The 14796-nt window shown below is 43.9% G+C and overlaps 1 protein-coding gene across 7 annotated transcripts in view; it reads left to right on the top strand.

Annotated features, from left to right (window-relative positions):
* The window catches only part of LOC121585965 (neurocalcin-delta A), a 71058-nt gene that overhangs the window by 23704 nt on the left and 32558 nt on the right, over positions 1–14796 (top strand). Inside the window, exon 1 of one of the 7 annotated variants that reach the window (XM_041902337.2) lies at positions 6082–6616. The exons of the other annotated variants lie outside the window; for them this stretch is intronic. The gene's annotated coding sequence lies outside the window, so the exon portion shown is untranslated. Of the gene's footprint in view, positions 1–6081; positions 6617–14796 lie in introns of those variants that run through there. 7 annotated transcript variants of the gene reach the window in all.

Genomic DNA, 14796 nt, shown 5'->3' with positions numbered 1-14796 from the left:
AAAAAATAGTTTGTCTAAATTAAAAGTGCATTTCTCATTTTTTATTTATAACTTTATTTACTTTGATTTTACAAAATATTTTCAAAGCAAATTCCTTGTTTCAGTTGTGTGAAATGTTACTGACTTGGGAGCAGTAAGATACATACAATTTAAAATTATTTTTTTCTTAAGACTGTACCTTTTGCACACAGTGTTTACAAAGTTCATGCCTTTGTTTAAATTATTTAAATGCACAGTGGCAAAGCCACAGATGTTTCTGTAATGAGCAGTTCAATAAAAATGTCATTTATTTCAAGTCATACATGTTTGAATTTAATTCTAACAAATAGACCCAGCCTATGGGAAAGAACATTTCACACTAAATTTATATACTATTGTGTTGGTCATATTTAAATCATTCATTATGTTTTGTAGGGGAAAAAGGATAAATAAATTAAATCGCATATTAAATCGCAATCGCAATATTGGGGGCAAAAAATCGCAATTAGATTATTTTCCAAAATCGTTCAGCCTTATTGAGATGTGTCTGTTACTTGAACTCTGAAGCATTTATTTGGGCTGCAATTTCTGAGGATGGTAACTCTAATGAACTTATCCTCTGCAGCAGAGGTAACTCTGGGTCTTCCTTTCCTGTGGCGGTCCTCATGAGAGCCAGTTTCATCATAGCGCTTGATGGTTTTTGCGACTGCACTTGAACAAACTTTAAAAGTTCTTGAAATGTTCCGTATTGACTGACCTTCATGTCTTAAAGTAATGATGGACTGTCGTTTCTCTTTGCTTATTTGAGCTGTTCTTGCCATAATATGTACTTGGTCTTTTACCAAATAGGGCTATCTTCTGTATACCACCGCTACCTTGTCACAACACAACTGATTCCGTCCAAGCAACCAGGGTCTGACAACTTGGACAGAAAATTGCTGAGGATAATAGCAGACGATATTGCCACTCCTATTTGCCATATCAGTGGGTTTTGTGATGAATGAGCCATCTGATTCAGTGAATGATGAAGCGGAATTTGCCTCTTTGTCCAACATTTCATTGAAGGTGCTCCAAAGCTTTTTAATATCATTCTTTGTAATTTATCTTTGTTTCATAGTGTAGTTTCTTCTTCTTTTTATTCAGTTTAGTCACATGATTTCTTAATTTGCAGTACGTTTGCTAATCGGTTGTACAGCCAGACTATTTGCCATTCCTTTTGCCTCATCCCTCTCAACCAAACCATTTTTCAGTTCCTCCTCAATCCACGTGGTTTTAACAGTTTTTACAGTCATTTTCTTATTGGTTGAATGCTTATTAGTAACTGGGATAACCAATTTCATAAATGTGTCAAGTGCAGCGTCTGGTTGCTCGTCATTACACACCACGGACCAACAAATATTATTCACATCAACAACATAGGAATCACTACAAAACTTATTGTATGACCTCTTATACACAATATTAGGCCCAGCCTTTGGAACTTTGGTTTTCCTAGATATGGCTACTATATTGTGATCGCTATATCCAATAGATTTGGATACTGCTTTCAAACAAATTGGATATGATCAATACATGTTGATGATTTCATTCCTGTGCTGTTTGTAACTACCCAGGTAGGTTGATTGATAACCTGAACCAGGTTACAGGCACTGGTTACAGTTTGAAGCTTTCTCTTGAGTGGGCAGCCTGATGAAAGCCAGTCAATATTTAAATCACCCAGAAAGTATACCTCTCTATTGATATCACATATATTATCAAGCATTTCACCCATGTTATCCAGATACTGACTGTTAGCACTTGGTGGTCAATAGCAGCTTCCCACCAGAATGGGCTTTAGGTGAGGCAGGTTAACCTGTAGCCATATTACTTCAACAGTATTTAACATGAGATCCTATCTAAGCTTTACAGGAATGTGGTTCTGAATATAGACCGCATCACCTCCCCCGTTGGCATTTGTCTTTTCTGTAAATGTTTTTCTGTAAACCTTGTATTGCTACCACTGTATTATCAAAGGTATTGTCTAAGTTTCAGAGATTGTCAGAATATAAATGTCGTCTGTTACTAGCAAATTATTAATTTAATGAACCTTGTTTTTTAAGCTACATATGTTAACGTGGGCTATTTTTAACACTTTTCTGGGATGCTTGCTTGTTTTCATTGCTTACTGGGAAGCTTAGCAGAAGTATATATTCTCATGTTATTTATGTTAGTGCAGGGTGAGCTGTACACAGTGGACTTCCTACTAGGCCACACCACCTCAGTGCTAACAGTATTACTCTGGTTCATAGGCATATGATTACTGCATACAATAGCTGTAGGATCAGCAGAGGCATTCTGTGCAGTAAGAGGGACATACATTTATTTACATTGTCTTCCAACGCCCCTAGGATAATGTACAATTGCTGAAGCATTATGATAACTCAGTGACACAATGGTAGGGATTAAATTAGCTGGACTTTGGTCATTGATAAGTCATTGTCTCAACGCAGCCTTACAGTGAGGGGAAAAAAGTATTTGATCCCCTGCTGATTTTGTACGTTTGCCCACTGACAAAGAAATTATCAGTCTGTAATTTTAATTGTAGATTTATTTGAACAGTGAGAGACAGAATAACAACAAAAAAATCCAGAAAAACGCATGTCAAAGATTTTATAAATTGATCTGCATTTTAATGAGGGAAATAAGTATTTGACCCCCTCTCAATAAGAAAGATTTCTGGCTCCCAGGAGTCTTTTATACAGGTAACGAGCTGAGATTAGGAGCACACTCTTAAAGGGAGTGCTCCTAATCTCAGTTTGTTACCTGTATAAAAGACACCTGTCCACAGAAGCAATCAATCAATCAGATTCCAAACTCTCCACCATGGCCAAGACCAAAGAGCTCTCCAAGGATGTCAGGGACAAGATTGTAGACCTACACAGGCTGGAATGGGCTACAAGACCATAGCCAAGCAGCTTGGTGAGAAGGTGACAACAGTTTGTGTGATTATTTGCAAATGGAAGAAACACAAAATAACTGTCAATCTCCCTCGGCCTGGGGCTCCATTCAAGATCTCACCTCGTGGAGTTGCAATGGTCATGAGAACGGTGAGGAATCAGCCCAGAACTACACGGGAGGATCTTGTCAATGATCTCAAGGCAGCTGGGACCATAGTCACCAAGAAAACAATTGGTAACACACTACGCCTTGAAGGACTGAAATCCTTCAGCGCCCGCAAGGTCCCCCTGCTCAAGAAAGCACATATACAGGGCCGTCTGAAATTTGCCAATGAACATCTGAATGATTCAGAGGAGAACTGGTTGAAAGTGTTGTGGATGAGACCATAATGGAGCTCTTTGGCATCAACTCAACTCGCCGTGTTTGGAGGAGGAGGAAATGCTGCCTATGACCCCAAGAACACCATCCCCACCGTCAAACATGGAGGTGGAAACATTATGCTTTGGGGGTGTTTTTCTGCTAAGGGGACAGGACAACTTCACTGCATCAAAGGGACGATGGACGGGGCCATGTACCGTCAAATCTTGGGTGAGAACCTTCCCTCAGCCAGGGCATTGAAAATGGGTCGTGGATGGGTATTCCAGCATGACAATGACCCAAAACACACGGCGAAGGCAACAAAGGAGTGGCTCAAGAAGAAGCACATTAAGGTCCTGGAGTGGCCTAGCCAGTCTCCAGACCTTAATCCCATAGAAAATCTGTGGAGGGAGCTGAAGGTTCGAGTTGCCAAACGTCAGCCTCGAAACCTTAATGACTTGGAGAAGATCTGCAAAGAGGAGTGGAACAAAGTCCCTCCTGAGATGTGTGCAAACCTGGTGGCCAACTACAAGAAACGTCTGACCTCTGTGATTGCCAACAAGGGTTTTGCCACCAAGTACTAAGTCATGTTTTGTAGAGGGGTCAAATACTTATTTCCCTCATTAAAATGCAAATCAATTTATAACATTTTTGACATGCATTTTTCTGGATTTTGTTGTTGTTATTCTGTCTCTCACTGTTCAGATAAACCTACCATAAAAATTTTAGACTGATCATGTCTTTGTCAGTGGGCAAACGTACAAAATCAGCAGGGCATCAAGTACTTTTTTCCCTCACTGTACGTGTGTGTGTATGTATATATGTGTGTGTATATATGTATGTGTATGTATGTGTGTATATATATATATATATATATATATATATATATATACACACACACACACACACACACACAGTGGGGGAAAAAAGTATTTAGTCAACCACCAATTGTGCAAGTTCTCCCACTTAAAAAGATGAGAGAGGCCTGTAATTTTCATCATAGGTACACGTCAACTATGACAGACAAAATGAGAAAAAAATATCCAGAAAATCACATTGTAGGATTTTTAATGAATTTATTTGCAAATTATGGTGGAAAATAAGTATTTGGTCAATAACAAAAGTTTCTCAATACTTTGTTATATACCCTTTGTTGGCAATGACACAGGTCAAACGTTTTCTGTAAGTCTTCACAAGGTTTTCACACACTGTTGCTGGTATTTTGGCCCATTCCTCCATGCAGATCTCCTCTAGAGCAGTGATGTTTTGGGGCTGTCGCTGGGCAACACAGACTTTCAACTCCCTCCAAATATTTTCTATGGGGTTGAGATCTGGAGACTGGCTAGGCCACTCCAGGACCTTGAAATGCTTCTTACGAAGCCACTCCTTCGTTGCCCGGGCGGTGTGTTTGGGATCATTGTCATGCTGAAAGACCCAGCCACGTTTCATCTTCAATGCCCTTGCTGATGGAAGGAGGTTTTCACTCAAAATCTCACGATACATGGCCCCATTCATTCTTTCCTTTACACGGATCAGTCGTCCTGGTCCCTTTGCAGAAAAATAGCTCTAAAGCATGATGTTTCCACCCCCATGCTTCACAGTAGGTATGGTGTTCTTTGGATGCAACTCAGCATTCTTTGTCCTCCAAACACGACGAGTTGAGTTTTTACCAAAAAGTTATATTTTGGTTTCATCTGACCATATGACATTCTCCCAACCCTCTTCTGGATCATCCAAATGCACTCTAGCAAACTTCAGACGGGCCTGGACATGTACTGGCTTAAGCAGGGGGACACGTCTTGCACTGCAGGATTTGAATCCCTGGCGGCGTAGTGTGTTACTGATGGTAGGCTTTGTTACTTTGGTCCCAGCTCTCTGCAGGTCATTCACTAGGTCCCCCCGTGTGGTTCTGGGATTTTTGCTCACCGTTCTTGTGATCATTTTGACCCCACGGGGGGAGATCTTGCATGGAGCCCCAGATCGAGGGAGATTATCAGTGGTCTTGTATGTCTTCCATTTCCTAATAATTGCTCCCACAGTTGATTTCTTCAAACCAAGCTGCTTACCTATTGCAGATTCAGTCTTCCCAGCCTGGTGCAGGTCTACAATTTTGTTTCTGGTGTCCTTTGACAGCTCTTTGGTCTTGGCCATAGTGGAGTTTGGAGTGTGACTGTTTGAGGTTGTGGACAGGTGTCTTTTATACTGATAACAAGTTCAAACAGGTGCCATTAATACAGGTAACGAGTGGAGGACAGAGGAGCCTCTTAAAGAAGAAGTTACAGGTCTGTGAGAGCCAGAAATCTTGCTTGTTTGTAGGTGATCAAATACTTATTTTCCACCATAATTTGCAAATAAATTCATAAAAAATCCTACAATGTGATTTTCTGGAGAGAAAAAAATCTCAATTTGTCTGTCATAATTGACGTGTACGTATGATGAAAATTACAGGCCTCTCTCATCTTTTTAAGTGGGAGAACTTGCACAATTGGTGGCTGACTAAATACTTTTTTCCCCCACTGTATATATTAGTTCAGTAGTTAGGCCTACTTGTTAGCTAAGATCAGACTGCATATAGTTCAGTAGTTAGCTGAGAAGATCAGATGTTCATCTCTGTTATGTAGACCTGCTGCTTTTATAGAGATCACACTCTAAATCTGTCAAACCGAAGTCCTTGTTTTGTCACAAAACAACATGATTTTTGAAGGGTTTTAATTTCCCAAACCCTTTCCCCTTGTTTTAGTTAGAGTATAGAAATCAAGTGGCCAAACCCCCTTCCCTCTTTTTCAGGTGACTCAATTCTGTTTACTCAATTCTAGTTTAAAATGAGACCTTTGACAACTCTACTGGGTTACTGTTAACATGTGTCTCTCTGTGCTGCTGTGCTGCTGACAGAGTTGTAGTGTCTTTCCCACAATCTGGCTGCTGTGTGTCAAATGACCTATTGAAACGGTTTCAGAAGTAGCTGAACTACTGTTGCCGCGCTCCCGCCCCCCTGTGTTCTACTGTTACCAGGGCAACGCGGGGGCTGGCTGCTGCCTTTCATAGAACCATGTCATGTGACCCCCGGTGTTTGACGTCAGAGAGGAGGCAGAGTTTTGTGGAAGCCGCTCAGACAGTCAGTTAGCAGCTGTGGTCTTGTGAGACTCTTCTTCTTCTTGGTTGTCGGAGTTGCTAGTTGTCACTGCTGCCTGGTCTAGTCCAGTCAAGCCTCTCCCTTTCTCTGTCACTGCTTGCTGCTGTTCTGTTAGCTAGATACTCTCCTGTTGCTGTAGCTGACTCTGCTTTCATTGGACCACTGGGTAATGGACTGTTAACAGACCTACATTACTGCACACCAAGTAAGGTAAGATCTCGGTCTTGTATTTTGTGAGAAACCTGTGGTTTTGTTAAATGATTTGCTATTTCTTTTAAGCTGAGCAACACGGTTCTCATATGCCTTTTGCAATGTTTTGAGAGCTGCAGGATTTACACAGGCAACAGTCATCATCAGAACATTTGCATTGTACTAGTTTAAATAAGGAACTGTGAAGGGTTATGAAATACTACTTTCCATGACTCCGAGACGGAGGAGTTAGGGTTAGAATACTGTTGGATAGAGAGGGGGTTAGGGTTAGAATACTGTGGATATAGATGGGGTTAGGGTTAGAATACTGTGGATAGAGAGGGGGTTAGGGTTAGAATACTGTTGGATAGAGAGGGGGTTAGGGTTAGAATACTGTGGATAGACAGGGGGTTAGGGTTAGAATACTGTTGGATAGACAGGGGGTTAGGGTTAGAACACTGTGGATAGAGAGGGGGTTAGGGTTAGAATACTGTGGATAGAGAGGGGGTTAGGGTTAGAACACCGTGGATAGAGGGGGTTAGGGGTTAGAATACTGTGGATAGAGAGGGGGTTAGGGTTAGAATACTGTTGGATAGAGAGGGGGTTAGGGTTAGAATACTGTGGATAGAGAGGGGGTTAGGGTTAGAATACTGTGGATAGAGAGGGGGTTAGGGTTAGAACACCGTGGATAGAGGGGGGTTAGGGTTAGAATACTGTGGATAGAGAGGGGGGTTAGGGTTAGAATACTGTTGGATAGAGAGGGGGTTAGGGTTAGAATACTGTTGGATAGAGAGGGGGTTAGGGTTAGAACACTGTTAGATAGAAAGGGGGTTAGGGTTAGAATACTGTTGGATAGAGACGGGGTTAAGACACTGTGGATAGAGAGGGGGTTAGGGTTAGAATACTGTGGATAGAGAGGGGGTTAGAATACTGTGGATAGAGAGGGGGTTAGAATACTGTGGATAGAGAGGGGGTTAGAATACTGTGGATAGAGAGGGGGTTAGGGTTAGAATACTGTGGATAGAGAGGGGGTTAGGGTTAGAATACTGTGGATAGAGAGGGGGTTAGGGTTAGAATACTGTTGGATAGAGAGGGGGTTAGGGTTAGAATACTGTGGATATAGATGGGGTTAGGGTTAGAATACTGTGGATAGAGAGGGGGTTAGGGTTAGAATACTGTTGGATAGAGAGGGGGTTAGGGTTAGAATACTGTGGATAGACAGGGGTTAGGGTTAGAATACTGTTGGATAGACAGGGGGTTAGGGTTAGAACACTGTGGATAGAGAGGGGTTAGGGTTAGAATACTGTGGATAGAGAGGGGGTTAGGGTTAGAACACCGTGGATAGAGGGGGGTTAGGGTTAGAATACTGTGGATAGAGAGGGGGTTAGGGTTGGAATACTGTGGATAGAGAGGGGGTTAGGGTTAGAACACCGTGGATAGAGGGGGGTTAGGGTTAGAATACTGTGGATAGAGAGGGGGTTAGGGTTAGAATACTGTTGGATAGAGAGGGGGTTAGGGTTAGAATACTGTTGGATAGAGAGGGGGTTAGGGTTAGAACACTGTTAGATAGAAAGGGGGTTAGGGTTAGAATACTGTTGGATAGAGACGGGGTTAAGACACTGTGGATAGAGAGGGGGTTTAGGGTTAGAATACTGTGGATAGAGAGGGGGTTAGAATACTGTGGATAGAGAGGGGGTTAGAATACTGTGGATAGAGAGGGGGTTAGAATACTGTGGATAGAGAGGGGGTTAGAATACTGTGGATAGAGAGGGGGTTAGAATACTGTGGATAGAGAGGGGGTTAGAATACTGTGGATAGAGAGGGGGTTAGGGTTAGAATACTGTGGATAGAGAGGGGGTTAGGGTTAGAATACTGTGGATAGAGAGGGGGTTAGGGTTAGAATACTGTTGGATAGAGAGGGGGTTAGGGTTAGAATACTGTGGATAGAGAGGGGGGTTAGGGTTAGAATACTGTGGATAGAGAGGGGGTCAGGGTTAGAATACTGTGGATAGAGAGGGGGTCAGGGTTAGAATACTGTGGATAGAGAGGGGGTTAGGGTTAGAATACTGTGGATAGAGAGGGGTTAGGGTTAGAATACTGTGGATAGAGAGGGGGGTCAGGGTTAGAATACTGTGGATAGAGAGGGGGTCAGGGTTAGAATACTGTGGATAGAGAGGGGGTCAGGGTTAGAATACTGTGGATAGAGAGGGGGTTAGGGTTAGAATACTGTGGATAGAGAGGGGGTTAGGGTTAGAATACTGTGGATAGAGAGGGGGTCAGGGTTAGAATACTGTGGATAGAGAGGGGGTCAGGGTTAGAATACTGTGGATAGAGAGGGGGTTAGGGTTAGAATACTGTGGATAGAGAGGGGGTCAGGGTTAGAATACTGTGGATAGAGAGGGGGTCAGGGTTAGAATACTGTGGATAGAGAGGGGGTCAGGGTTAGAATACTGTGGATAGAGAGGGGGTCAGGGTTAGAATACTGTGGATAGAGAGGGGGTTAGGGTTAGAATACTGTGGATAGAGAGGGGGTTAGAGTTAGAGGGTTTCTTGCTTCTCTCTCCAGGAAGGAAGGTTTATATGGTTAACTCCTGGGTCTATTAGGGGCAGATAGAGAGTTTAGTCTCTTTCCCTTTCTGATCCTCATGACCCTCTCTCTATGCTATAGGAGTAATGCTTCTGGAGGGCTGTAGGAGTAATGCTTCTGGAGGGCTGTAGGAGTAATGCTTCTGGAGGGCTGTAGGAGTAATGCTTCTGGAGGGCTGTAGGAGTAATGCTTCTGGAGGGCTATAGGAGTAATGCTTCTGGAGGGCTATAGGAGTAATGCTTCTGGAGGGCTGTTGGAGTAATGCTTCTGAAGGGCTGTAGGAGTAATGCTTCTGGAGGGCTGTAGGAGTAATGCTTCTGGAGGGCTGTGGGAGTAATGCTTCTGGAGGGCTGTGGGAGTAATGCTTCTGGAGGGCTATAGGAGTAATGCTTCTGGAGGGCTGTAGGAGTAATGCTTCTGGAGGGCTGTAGGAGTAATGCTTCTGGAGGGCTGTAGGAGTAATGCTTCTGGAGGGCTGTAGGAGTAATGCTTCTGGAGGGCTATAGGAGTAATGCTTCTGGAGGGCTGTAGGATTAATGCTTCTGGAGGGCTGTAGGAGTAATGCTTCTGGAGGGTTGTAGGAGTAATGCTTCTGGAGGGCTGTAGGAGTAATGCTTCTGGAGGGCTGTGGGAGTAATGCTTCTGAAGGGCTGTAGGAGTAATGCTTCTGGAGGGCTGTAGGAGTAATGCTTCTGGAGGGCTGTAGGAGTAATGCTTCTGGAGGGCTATAGGAGTAATGCTTCTGGAGGGCTGTAGGATTAATGCTTCTGGAGGGCTGTAGGAGTAATGCTTCTGGAGGGTTGTAGGAGTAATGCTTCTGGAGGGCTGTGGGAGTAATGCTTCTGGAGGGCTGTAGGAGTAATGCTTCTGGAGGGCTGTAGGAGTAATGCTTCTGGAGGGTTGTAGGAGTAATGCTTCTGGAGGGCTATAGGAGTAATGCTTCTGGAGGGCTGTACGAGTAATGCTTCTGGAGGGCTGTAGGAGTAATGCTTCTGGAGGGCTGTAGGAGTAATGCTTCTGGAAGGCTATAGGAGTAATGCTTCTGGAGGGCTATAGGAGTAATGCTTCTGGAGGGCTGTAGGATAAATGCTTCTGGAGGGCTGTAGGTGAAATGCTTCTGTAGGGCTGTAGGATAAATGCTTCTGGAGTAATTGCAAGCTCCACGCGGCTCCTAAAGCTTTCTAATGTTAGTGTGTAATGTGGCAGTGGCTGGAGGCTGGGGTTAGAAGGGGGAGTAGTGGGGGAAAGCAGCTGCCTCAGAGGAGTGGATGGGGGATGGGGATTGGGGTTTTATGGGGGTGTGGGAAGCTCCTCCTCACATGAGAGAGAGATGATCCAACAGCCTGTGGGGACCAGAGATAAAGAGGGGGTTACATATCTACAGACACACTCCATGTTTTCTTCTCCCTCGCTCACTGGCTCCTCCCATTCCCTCGCTTTATCTTTTCCTCCCACACTCTCTCTGCTCCTGCCAACTTATTATAGCAGTGGTAGGAGTTCCCACTCTCTCTGCTCCTGCCAACTTATTATAGCAGTGGTAGGAGTTCTCACTCTCTCTGCTCCTGCCAACTTTATTATAGCAGTGGTAGGAGTTCTCACTCTCTCTGCTCCTGCCAACTTATTATAGCAGTGGTAGGAGTTCTCACTCTCTCTGCTCCTGCCAACTTATTATAGCAGTGGTAGGAGTTCTCACTCTCTCTGCTCCTGCCAACTTATTATAGCAGTGGTAGGAGTTCTCACTCTCTCTGCTCCTGCCAACTTATTATAGCAGTGGTAGGAGTTCTCACTCTCTCTGCTCCTGCCAACTTATTATAGCAGTGGTAGGAGTTCTCTCTCTCTCTGCTCCTGCCAACTTATTATAGCAGTGGTAGGAGTTCTCACTCTCTCTGCTCCTGCCAACTTATTATAGCAGTGGTAGGAGTTCTCACTCTCTCTGCTCCTGCCAACTTATTATAGCAGTGGTAGGAGTTCTCACTCTCTCTGCTCCTGCCAACTTATTATAGCAGTGGTAGGAGTTCTCACTCTCTCTGCTCCTGCCAACTTATTATAGCAGTGGTAGGAGTTCACACACTCTCTGCTCCTGCCAACTTATTATAGCAGTGGTAGGAGTTCTCACTCTCTCTGCTCCTGCCAACTTATTATAGCAGTGGTAGGAGTTCTCACTCTCTCTGCTCCTGCCAACTTATTATAGCAGTGGTCGGAGTTCCCACTCTCTCTGCTCCTGCCAACTTATTATAGCAGTGGTAGGAGTTCTCTCTCTCTCTCTGCTCCTGCCAACTTATTATAGCAGTGGTAGGAGTTCCCACTCTCTCTGCTCCTGCCAACTTATTATAGCAGTGGTAGGAGTTCTCTCTCGCTCTCTGCTCCTGCCAACTTATTATAGCAGTGGTAGGAGTTCCCACTCTCTCTGCTCCTGCCAACTTATTATAGCAGTGGTAGGAGTTCTCACTCTCTGCTCCTGCCAACTTATTATAGCAGTGGTAGGAGTTCCCACTCTCTCTGCTCCTGCCAACTTATTATAGCAGTGGTAGGAGTTCCCACTCTCTCTGCTCCTGCCAACTTATTATAGCAGTGGTAGGAGTTCTCACTCTCTCTGCTCCTGCCAACTTATTATAGCAGTGGTAGGAGTTCTCACTCTCTCTGCTCCTGCCAACTTATTATAGCAGTGGTAGGAGTTCCCACTCTCTGCTCCTGCCAACTTATTATAGCAGTGGTAGGAGTTCCCACTCTCTCTGCTCCTGCCAACTTATTATAGCAGTGGTAGGAGTTCTCACTCTCTCTGCTCCTGCCAACTTATTATAGCAGTGGTAGGAGTTCTCACTCTCTCTGCTCCTGCCAACTTATTATAGCAGTGGTAGGAGTTCTCACTCTCTCTGCTCCTGCCAACTTATTATAGCAGTGGTAGGAGTTCCCACTCTCTCTGCTCCTGCCAACTTATTATAGCAGTGGTAGGAGTTCTCACTCTCTCTGCTCCTGCCAACTTATTATAGCAGTGGTAGGAGTTCTCACTCTCTCTGCTCCTGCCAACTTATTATAGCAGTGGTAGGAGTCTCTATACAACAGGTCTATCTATCTGAGTAAGGTGTAGTAGGCTAAGATGATATTGAGGTAGTTTATGTTGTAGAGTGATGAGCTGGGGTCTAATCCTCCGAGCTAAAAGCCCTCATCTCACAGTGGAATGTGGTGCTGTTGTGTCTTTATGTGTAATGCACGGCCATGATGATGACATAAATATGAAGTGTCATGGTGGGGTTCTGCTCTGTTTAGCTGTCTGTGTGTTGCTGTGTGGAGGACACAGGAACGTGTGAGCTCAGAAACGTCTCTCGTTTCCCGCTAGACTAGAGGACGAACAGTAAACAACGGTTAACCGACGATGGGAGAAACAAGAGACACTTGGTCGGTTCAGCTCTTTCGTTCCAGTTGAACCAGCTCCAAATGTGTTGGTTTGAGATGGATTACTCACTGCAGTCACAACGTAGCCTCTTCCTGTTGTGAAATCGGCTGTAGAAATACATGCTCTCGGTCTCTGCACAGGCAAGAAGAGGCCGGTTGGGAGGAGAAGCAGAGGGGTTAACTAGGATATTGCTCTGTCTCTCTCTCTCTGTCTCTCTCTCTCTCTCTCTCTGTCTCTCTCTCTCTCTCTCTCTCTCTGTGTATCTCTCTGTCTCTCTCTCTCTTTGTGTATCTGTCTCTGTCTCTCTCTCTCTCTGTCTGTCTCTCTCTCTGTCTCTCTCTCTCTCTGTATCTCTCTCTCTCTGTGTATCTCTCTCTTTCAATTCAATTTGCTTTATTGGCATGATGTAGCAATGTACATATTGCCAAATCTTACTTTGGATATTTACAATAACCAAGGGTCAAAATAACCATTGAACAATAACAATATAGAGGACATGTGCAGGTTGGTTGGTCTGTCAGACACTGTCCCTCATCTTATGGCAGGCAGCAATGTAGTGCGCTGCCAACCCACAGCTCTCTGAGTCCTCCCCCAACAGGACGGGAAGCCTATTCTCATCAGAGAGGTCTTTGAAACCTTGAAAAACTGTTTCAAATTTGGGGAAATGACACTCTCTAATTGTTTTATATTTTTGACATTTTGTCAGGGAATGCAGCTATGTCTCAGGTTCTGCTGTGGTGCAGTGGTTGCACAGCCTTTCCTCTACAGGGAGCCAGGTTTTCCTGTGTCTACCCTTCTCAATGGCAAGGCTGTGCTCACTAAGCCTGTACTTTGTCAAGGTTTTTCTAAGGTTTTGATCAGTAACCATGGTCAAATAGTTAGCCACGGTGTACTGTCGATTTAGGGCCAGACAGCACTGCATTTTACTTTGTGCTGGTCTTTCCCAATAAGCAATGTAGTTTTGTTTTGACTGTTGTAATTTGGTTTATTCTGATTTGATTAGAACAGGTTTGTGAACTCAGCCCCAGGACCAGCTGGATGAGGAGACTATTTTCTTTGCTCAGCTCTTGGCATTGCAGGGCATGGTAATGGTATGAGAGGAGGTAACTGTATTTTAGAATTTTCCAAAACTCAATTGCTCTTTTTTGAGTTTTTATTATTAGTGGATATTGGTCTAATTCTGCCCTGCATGCATTGTTTGTAGTTTTCCTCTGGACATGTAGGAGAATCTTACAGAACTCTGCATGCAGGGTTTCAATGGAGTGTTTGTCCCATTTGGTGAAATCTTGTTTTGCAAGTGGACCCCACACCTCGCTACCATGAAGTGCAATTGGTTCAATGACGCATTAAATTAGTTTTAGCCAAATTTTAATAGGTATTTGAATTTGTTTTTTAATGGCGTAGAATGCCATGCGTGGTTTCTCTCTCTCTCTGCATCATTAAGGTGTCCTGTTGAGCTTATTTTTAAACCTAAGTAATTGTAGTGTGTGCAGTACTCTATATATTTTGTACCAATTGAGAACTTTGGTCTAATTCCCTGAGATCCGGATCTTCTCTGGAAAATCATTATTTGAGTATTTTTGGGGTTTACTGCCAGGGCCCAGGTCTGGTAGTACTGCTCTAGCAGGTCCAGGCTCTGCTGTAGGCCATGTGCTGTGGGTGACAGCAGGCACAGGTCATCTGCGAAGAGCAGGCATTTAACCTCTGAGTTGTGGAGACTAACACCAGGGGCTGAGGATTTTTCTAGAATGTTTTATTTTTATTTATTTATTATGGATCCCCATTAGCTGCTGCCTTGGGTCCAGCAAAATTAAGGCAGTTCATACAATTTTAAAAACATGACAATACATTCACAGATGTTTACGTGTGTGTATAGTGCGTGTGTTATCATGTGTGTGTATGCATGTGTCTGCGCCTATGTTTGTGTTGCTTCACAGTCCCCGCTGTTCTATAAGGTGTTTTTTTATCTGTTTATTAAATCTAATTTTACTACTTGCATCATTTACTTGATGTGGAATAGAGCTCTATGTAGTACTGTGCGCCACCCATAGTCTGTTCTGGACTTGGGGACTGTGAAGAGACCTCTGGTGGCATGTCTTGTGGGGTATGAATGGGTGTCAGTAGTTCAAACAGACAGCTCGGTGCATTCAGCATGTCAACACCTCTCATAAACACAAGCAGTGATGAAGTCAATCTCTCCTCCACCTTGAGCCAGGAGAG

Source organism: Coregonus clupeaformis, chromosome 17, assembly GCF_020615455.1.
Source record: "Coregonus clupeaformis isolate EN_2021a chromosome 17, ASM2061545v1, whole genome shotgun sequence".
NCBI classification, from domain to species: Eukaryota; Metazoa; Chordata; class Actinopteri; order Salmoniformes; family Salmonidae; genus Coregonus; species Coregonus clupeaformis.
The sequence above is the reverse complement of the archived record's forward strand: the minus strand, read 5'-3'. Positions and strand labels throughout refer to the sequence as shown.